The sequence below is a fragment of the Cupressus sempervirens genome, chromosome 11 (genome assembly GCF_028749045.1).
Source record: "Cupressus sempervirens isolate cs-2001-9-10 chromosome 11, ASM2874904v1, whole genome shotgun sequence".
Lineage (NCBI taxonomy): Eukaryota > Viridiplantae > Streptophyta > Pinopsida > Cupressales > Cupressaceae > Cupressus > Cupressus sempervirens.
This window is the reverse complement of record NC_143128.1, coordinates 457,295,389-457,305,213: the sequence shown is the minus strand read 5'-3', so window position 1 is coordinate 457,305,213 and position 9,825 is coordinate 457,295,389. Positions and strand designations below refer to the sequence as shown.

Below are 9,825 nucleotides of genomic sequence, written 5' to 3'. Positions count from 1 at the left end.
ATTCCACTGATGGAGTGGAATGAAATAATAGAAGATGCAAAGGAGAAAAGGCTACATGATAATAAAGAAAATGAACCACAATAGGGCAGAAGAAGGTATATCATGATAGTATTGAGTAGAATGTAATCATGCACTAATTAGTCATCTTTGTAAATATATAATCTAACATGTTTCAAACTATTCATAGAATATAAGACACATCAATGGCTACAAAAGAGAGACTAGAAAAGGTTGGCTAACACAAAATTGGCTTTGATGGCTATATGGATCTTTAATCTCAACTTGCAAGTAGCAACAATGGAATTGCATATAATTCCTTTTAAATAATCTTGCAAACAATTTTGTTTAATCAAACCATACATGAAAAATTGATGATATTAAGAAAAACATATAGGGCACATAATTCAATTTGGAGCTCACAGATGAAGATAAAAAAAATTGCCTTGAAGGAAGGCTATAAAGTCATGGCTACATGCCTATGCCAAGAATTTGAAAGCCATACCCAAGAATCTAGTGCTCCAAATGAGACACATGTAAATTGGTTAGATGAAATGTAAATCAAATTGAATAGTTGAGAAATTTCTTTTTTGGTGTTAGTTTTGAACATAAATTGATTGCATAACAATGCACATAACATTTCACTACAAACCTTCATATCTTATCACAGAACCTACTCATGATGGAGGCCATGATGTGCATTATAGTGGTGGAGGTATTAATTTGATATTGGAAATTAATTACACAATTATAAATATAATTTAACATCTTCAATTGCAATTTGACGTTTAACCTTTTTTATGAATATTTTAGAGCATGTTGAACATCATGGTAAAGGAGTGGAGCATGTTCCAAGTGTTCAACATGTTGACATGATAGTGGATCAAAAATGTTAATGTAAATGATGTGGTATTTTTAGGTAATAAAAATGCATGTTATGTTGTACTACTTAATTAAATACTTGTAACAGTTAAAATAAGAAAAAATAGTTTGCTAATTTAACCCATTTACTTGTTCTTGCAATAGAGCCCCCTTTAGTGCAGCAACCTCCTGCTCCTCCAAAGAGGAGGATGAGGCATCATAATTTGACATTACATGTGCCACAAGAGGAGGAGAATGAGGAATATATTGATGCTCCTATTAGCATTTTTCTTAATAGATCTAAGAAAAATAAAAAGAATAAGTTATTATTTTTAAATGCTCTTTAATAAACATTGTTTGATAAACTTTGTTAGATAATGCAAAATCTTTGTTTTAAGTAATTATCTATGAATGTTGCGTATTAATATTGACTTTTATTTCATATTAATGAATGCTATGTGATTGTATTGATTGAATGTTATAGTTCCTAAATGGATGAATGAATGAATGAATTATGTAATTATATGATAATGGATAATTTAAATTGATGTTAAGGGGAGAGGGTGAGGCCAAATGAGCTTCCACCTTCACATGGTTGGCCTTGTTAAGTAGAAAATATTAAAGCATTCTCAAAACCAAGTGAAGCTCAAACTAACATATCAAGGAATCTTAAACCCAATCTACCTACCTCTCATCTTCTCATCCTAGTAAGTCATCTTTCCCCTCACTTTTTGCATATTCAATATTCTATTATTCACAATCTTGATAATGGTAGCCTCCATCTTGTTGGTAAGTTGTTCCTATCCCATCCTTTTATTTTTAAAAATGTTTCTATTTCTCTCCTATCATAACTTCCATATGACAATAGATGGTGTTGTAGTCCACAAGCCACCATATAGACAATCCTTATTTCGAAAAGGCCAAGCTTGAAACATGCTTAGGATTGACCTTGGTATTGCTAAGTTCCATCCAAATTTGTTATGTAACCAGCTCCAACATTGGTGAGAGTATTTGTAGGTTAATAATATGCATCTTCTTGGAACTACATATCATTTTTCTTTGAATGTATCAACTATAAGGATTTTATTTTGTAGTGCTAGCCATGAGAACAATCCTACCTTACGTAAGCACTTTTTATCCCAATATAGTCACAATTAGATGTTTATCTTTGGTCTTATCTATTTTCTAATTAGGTAATTATAGCCCTCCTTAGTGTTGTATTTTCTAGTAGTCATTTGATAGTTTCTCTAAACATCTCACATCCTCCATCAATGCCATTTACCTTGACCCCAATAGAAATCCACAAACCATAGTCGATGAGGACTACTGGAGCAACCTTCATTACTGCATCCAAACTAGGGTAACCCATTTACTTTTTATTTGTATACCATGGAAAGACTTGTAAAATTATATCCATATTCCTACTTTATTAAACTAATTTCTCCTCTTTCTCTTTTAGTGCTTAGAATTGGTATTTCTATTCAAAGATGGTAGTAGAGAAAGCAACATGTGAGTATACGATGTTTAAAGGTAGTCTTCATTTGATAACATTTTAAATTGCTTTTAGTTTGAACAATGAGCATATTAACCCTTAACTGGGTGACAAAATGTTTACTAATGTTGTTCTTAAAACTATATTTAGATGACACATTTTAAATTTTGATTTGTTTAGATAATTCTATAAAATTATACTACTAAATAGGTTTTATTAGAGAAACTATTATGATTTCATATGATTTGGTTGAACAAATCAACTTAAATTTGTGTAGTTCTAATGGGAATTGTTGTTTCCAATCTCACCATTAGAAAAGAATGAATATTTGCTAGCATTTGGTCAAGTGCAGGGATTAATCACCTACATGAAGAGTGCAATCCTACCATCATCCATAGAGACATTAAGCCTAGCAATATCTTGGTGGACAATGAAATGGAAGCAAAAGTATTTGATTTTGGGCTTTTGGGGGTAGGTCCATTAGGTGGTGAGTCACATGTGAGAAGCCTTGTTAAAGGGACACTTGGTTACATGGATCCTAATTACTATTTAAGTTACCATCTTACACCATTTAGTGATGTCTATAGTTTTGGTGTCATTCTCTTGTGATTGGTTACTACAAGACCAACCATTGATCTTATCAAAAGGCAACCTCACTATAACATCATTGACTGGGTGAGTTATATGTTCATGCCATGCACATTATTCTCTTCCCATGGACTAACACTCACTCTTTTTTTTTGTACTAGCATTGAAATTCAGTTATATATTTCTTTCTTGCTTGTGTTGGCAGGCTAGGCCAAGCCTTGTGCAAGGTCATTTAGAGAGCATTTTGGACCCCCTTCTTATAATACAAACATATAATAGAGATATGATGTTGTTTATGGGTCAACTTGGGCTGAGGTGCATTGAAAGAAGTCCTAAAGATAAACCCACCATGAGGCAGATACATGAGGATTTAGATTTCCATCTATACTCTCAAATACTACAACCTAGTAGATCCTTAGTTCATAAAGAAGGAGAAAATGTTAGTGATGAGGGGGATGAGAATGAGAGTTCTATACCTAAGCTAAAATAATATTAGTTTTCTTTCTCTAGTAGATCCTTAGTTCAAAGACAACCATATTAGTTTTCTTTCTTTAAGCCAAAGACAACTGTCTTTAGTGATTTAGATATATTTTATATTTTATATAAAATTTTGTAGAGAGAATATTGTTTGTACATAAAATCAGTGAGAATGGATATTAATTATAGACAAATATAATTTTTTCTATCTTAGAAGGTGCAACAAACTTTTTGTTAAGATGAACATTATTATGTTTGATGTGGTTCGCTTTCAATACATGTTCATATAGAGAGAGATGGTAAGCAACTGTATTAGTGGAATATTGGTAAAGAATTAAGCTATTAAAGTAGAATGAATTAGAAAAGTATGATGAAAATAGTAAATATATTTTTCAAGCCATAATAATTCATCAAATCTTTAACACCGTCTCTTAAATGGAGGCCATAATTCTTTGCCAAAAAATAGGGCTCCATCACTACTAACTCTTTAATATCCTTCTAAGAGAGGTGACATTAAATTATCAATCAACTAAAATTCCAGTCCAAAAAACCATTCTTTGCTACTTTTTCCATTCAATGTGTTTGTAAAATGAATGAAAATGAAGGTCACATTGTATTTTAGGAGTTTATTCACCATTTACATGTTTGGAAGAGTAGAAAAAGGTCATAATATGTGTGGATGGTCTAAATTCAGATCTAATTTGGAACATTTCATACTTGGGTTTAATAGGTAAAACATCTGATTTGGCAACATAGGATACTTTTAGTCACTTATGAATATTTAGAAATTACTTGAACTTGGGACAATATAGTTTTGTCCTAAATTGAGCTAATAGGTGGGAAAAAGGTAAAGAAGGGAAGCTTTATTTGCATTGGAGGGAATAACTATGGAAAGAATTTTCTAAGATATAGAAATTGGTCAAGTTTTTTTCTTTGGAAATATACCAATGAAACTAAACTTTTAGTCTGAATATTTTTTAGGAGCTGAGTGAAGACTTGATTGGTGTGTGGGAAAAGTGTAATAAAAGAGGGAATGACTGTGGATAACAAATTTTTAATAAATAGAAATTGCTCAAGTTTTTGATTGTATTCTATTTGTCTAATATATTCATTCTTATGCATCAATAAATTAATTATAAACTATTTAATATTGTCTATTTCTTGCCTCACCTCTTAATTCCATAAAAGTTTATTGTTGTTTTCAAGCTTGATGTATACTTTATCAAAATTCAAAAGGTTTTCAAGTTTTTGATTACTTTTCACATAAGATCTTATGTTGGTTAAAGTTTATTATACATTAATCCTTGTCTAGCTTTTCTATTATCCTTAGCTTAAGAAGTTTCAAATGACAATTTTTGTTGTAGCACTTGACATGATTGCCTCTTCCCACCTATACAAGTCATATTCCTCACTTTATTTTACATGTCATATGAATGCTATAGACATAGCTTTACATAGATGTTTTTTCTTTTTTTCATTTTCTTGTAGAATAGTTAGTCATATATTTTTTGTTTTTACAAAAAAGTCCAAAATAGAAGTAGCTAGGAAGAGTATCATACATTCAAATGAGTGTTGAAGAGGTTTGTGTGATTAATGTAGGAATAGGGAAAGGTATATGCATCCTAGTTTTTCACATTAATAATCAAAATGAGAGAAAATAGGGGGTTATAGAGATGCTAAATATTCTGCTTGGTTCTGTATTCGACATAGAAGAAGCAGTCGATGAGCAGGCTTTGTATATAGATAGTAAAACACTGTTGATAATTTTAGGTATTATTATGTCATATAATTATAGTTCCATTACATCTCTTCCAAGAAATATTGAAAATAGAGATCAGGGCATTCATCAAGGTGTACTAATAACAAGTATCTTATCTCTAATGACAACATTATTTATAATTGTTGTCCAAGTGCCTACTTTCTATTTTAAGAGAGTGAAGATACTGGTAGCCCTATGTATCATTTTCACTACCTACCGCTACATAGGTTTTTCTACCATGGAGTTGGGTCCAATCTCTCAAGGTATGATTGTTGTTATCATCATTACTGTCATTTATATGTTTTTCCTTGCAATTTTATTTGTTTTCCCTAAATTTAAAGTTAACATTTTGACATAGATTTTTTTTCTTTGTATGAAAGCTATGCTAATTAAGTACACATAAAAATGCCAATGTTCATGAATATTCTAGCCATGCATGCCAAAAATTAATGATTTATGTTTCACTTGGCTTGTTCATTCAATTATTTGAGCATTAGCCATAACCTAGAAGAGAAGATTCTCTCATCTTAAATTTCAACTAATATTGCCTTCATTTTCTATTTTTATTGCATGGACTAGTCTAGAATTTGGATAATTATTAAACAATATTTGGTTCAGATATGAGTATACATGGAATTTGGATAATTATTAAACATTATACTGGTACATTTAGAATAATATGAATTTGTTTTGGTTCATAAAAATAATATGTAATACATGAGACCCATGGGAATATGACTTACCTTTTGTCTTTTTAGTCATGTAATTTATTAAATTATTGTATACAATTTTTATTGTGGAGAATGTACTCTTTTAGTATCACTCAATTAGTTGGATTAACACTAATGGATGATACATATTATGTACACCAACAACACCCATAAATTGTATAAATGTCTATTAAGATGGTTCATTATAGTTACTAAAAAGTGGGGAATATGAATAATCTAAATTGAATATTTATGGACATGTCCTGCCTACTAGTCATGGTTGATAGAAAGAGAAGAAAAGAAATTACAAATGACTTACCTCGATCAACACTAACACATAGCAAATAATACACAAACTGCCATTCTCTCCTTCCATCAATCAAAATCATGGGTTTTTGTAAGCCATGGTGCAAGGTTAATCACCTATACCTATTCCATTTTCATCATCTAAGGATGCATATTTGATGCTATTATCAAAATTTTTCCTTTCAATTGCTGATCCTGTCAAGACTCAATTAGAAACACAAAAATGCCTCTCTCTCTCTCTTTTTGTAGAAGGAATTATCCTACATTATACAAGGCTTGATTGAGTCTTCAAATGATCTCCTATGGAAAAATTGTTTGGTATTACTTGATGCAAAACCCTGAAAGTTAGAATCCAAACTTATAATTGGGTGTTGCATGTTTGTGGACTTTACACTAATCGGTGGTAGAGGGTTTCTAGAACTTGTGTTATTTCTTGCACCCTGCTAATTATTGAGTGTCTTACAAATGAATCCAAACCACTTATGTATAGGGTTAGTATCCTCTTCTCTCAAGAAATCTTTCATTTAAAGGGACAATTTCATAAAATCATAAAATATAAATGTCCACTAGTGGTAATTTATTCAACAATTCTTCTAAATTTAAATCACTCAAAGGAGTGCCTTTACCTCCAAAATTCCATGTTGATGTAAAAATACCCTAAAAAATTGAACAACTATTTCTTGGGAAACATTAGTTTCTATTCTTTCATGCTTTATTTTCTTAGAAGTCTTCTTCAACCATTTTTTTGTCCTATCTTTTTGAAAGGAATATGAGTCTTTCTAAAGAACAACTCCACCTTTATTAGAAAATGCTTCTTCCCTACCTCTTGTTGTGTATCCTTTAAAAATATCATTTGCATGAAATTCATTACCTTTTCTCTTTATATTTAAATATTTCTTCAATAAAGTTTTTGGCAAGGATAAATTGTTATTCTTCTCATTAACAACTTTCATTATTGAGCTAGCATTTACAAATCCCTTATTACCATGTAGACTTCAAATTTAAAAACCTTGATGATAATAAATAGATTATGATCATGCCAAGGAATGTTCTACACTGTTCCATCAGAGAAAAGGGTAGCCAAGCCTACTTTTTCTAGCAGGAACAATAGATAAAGAGAAGGAAACAAAGTAAGGGCAATCTAAATTCCCATTTTTGCATAAAGGAGAGTACGGTATCTATGTGCTCCCTATCTCTATAATTCCCACTTGACCTGCATCCTACTACTAGAAGACAATGATTCCTTTTCTTTGTCAATGTTATCTAATGACAATCTAGTAGCTTTAGTTACTAGATGTTGTAGAATCCTTGGACTCCTTGATGTCTTCAATTGGTGAAGTGCCCTTCAAAACTTCATTGGCATTAAAATTGGTGGGCTTTATCTTTAGAGGCTCACAGATAATTTGCACAACTTCTCTCATTGTTGGTCTCTCCATACTATACTCCTCAGCACAAAGCATTACCACATAAAACACATGCATCACTTCATGCAATGGAGCACTAGAGAGACTTGCATCTAAGATCTTGGGAACTCCTTTAGTTGTAGATTTTGTCATCTTTCTCACCTATTGAACAATGTCCACTCCATCACCAAATTTTCCAACGTGTCTTCTTCCTGTAACCAACTCTAAGAGAACCACATCGAAGCTATATACATAGCTCTTCTCATCCACTTTCAATATGTATGCATACTCTGGATAAAAATGCATGAATCATCAATTATAGACTGACTCCTAAGAAAGGTACATTGTACATAACTGACTAAGACTTGATATATTAACAGTATTGTACATGAATACTTCATGAACCCAATAGTTAAAAGTGGTGTGTATCAAATCCTAGTTCATAAATCCTACAAGTATTAAAGATCGTGAAAGATAGACAAACACATTTGAAAATAATATGCGAGGAAGTATCATGTGAAACACTAAAAAATAGTTACCTAGTGCAATGTAGCCATAGGAGCCTACTATTGCATACATGCATTTAGATGCTCTAGAGTCTTGCAAAATCAAAGGAAAATAAAACTTAGCACATTGAAGCCATATGTGTTGATTCTATCACAGAAGAAAGTAAAACTGGTGAATTTGGTTCAGTGTTGCATCAACCACAACTGGTAGATTGTTATGTGCAGTAGAAGACATAGCTATAAGGGCCACTCCACTACTTTCACCCTCATGTTTGAAAAATGGGAGGCATTTAGTTAATATATTAATGGATCACTTTAGTGAAGATGATGTCTCCTTGGACAAATAAGGATCAATAAAATAATTTGAATATTATTATATGGTAGTTTACAATGTAATATGCATGAGTTTAATGTAATCATGTTGTATATAATGTGTTATAGATTGGAACACAAAATGTGACCAGATTGTGCAACATAGAAACAATTGTGACAATGAATGGAAATTTTCCTAGCCTCACTATATATGTTCATGAAGGTGATAATATTGTCATTAATGTCAACAACAATGGGCCCTATAATGTGAATCTTCACTAGTAATTATAAAATAATATGCTCTAAGTTATACTACCCATGTCCTCATTATTTTTATTTTTATGAACATTAGATAGATCTTTTGTGGAGATTTAATTATTTGTGGTTATTGTAGGCATGGGGTGAAGCAATTGAAATCATGTTGGGCAGATGGACCTTCGTACATAGCACAATGTCCCATTACACAAAGGAAAAAGTTTACATGCAACTTTACAATCACAAAACAAGAGGGGACATTGTGGTGGCATGCACATATTATGTATTTGAGAGCCATAGTGCATGGAGCTCTGGTCATTAAACCCTGGCTTGCAAAGGCTTACCCTTTTCCTAAACTAGCTATTGAGTTTCCCATTGTTTTGGGTAGGTGTTTCTTTTCATATTGTCTATATAGAGATCAAAATGTGTACTACCCCCTTTTATTGTATTCTCATTTAGATAATGTATTTTCATTTAGTTAATGAATACAGAATAAGAAAATTTTATTTCTACATATGCTTCCCCCTTTCTTCAATGTAAACATGTTTTACATTTTATGTTCTCTATCTAAAAGCTTTACTTTGTTAAAAGTCATATATTTTTGTTATTCATTTTTTTTTGCTAGCAGAATAAATGATATAAGAGATATCATATCACATACCTATCCCAATCATTTTAGACTATAGCTTTCAACAAAGTCTCCTATGAATATTGGCTTATGAAATAAATTTGGTTGATTATCAAAGTCCTTACCAATGTTGAATTATGAAGTAAAATTGGTTTATTTTCAAAGTCTCTTATCAATTGTTGAAGTATGAGCTAATTAAAATAGTTTATCTATAGTGTGTGTAGGGGAATGGTGGAATTCAAATGTGGAGTAAGGTACAAGACACATCAAGAAAACATTTTCAATGCTAATTAATGGTTATGCATAGTTAGATGATTGTGCAACTGCATTTTCTATCTTTGAGGATATGATGAGAGCAGGTTTTCAGCCTAATGTTGGGACTTATAATATCATTATCAATGCAATTTGTGATCTTGGTAATCTTGATTGTGATGTTAAAATTCTTGAACGAATGTACAAGGAAAGGCAAACACCATCAACTCAAACATTTACCACCATAATTTATGGTTATTCAAAGTTTGGAGATATTAA

At 31.4% G+C, this 9,825-nt stretch overlaps 1 pseudogene; it reads right to left on the bottom strand.

Annotated features, from left to right (window-relative positions):
• Positions 1–6,269: 6,269 nt before the first annotated feature.
• Positions 6,270–7,143, bottom strand: LOC149530369 (type I inositol polyphosphate 5-phosphatase 4-like; annotated as a pseudogene).
• Between the last annotated feature and the right edge of the window lie 2,682 nt (positions 7,144–9,825).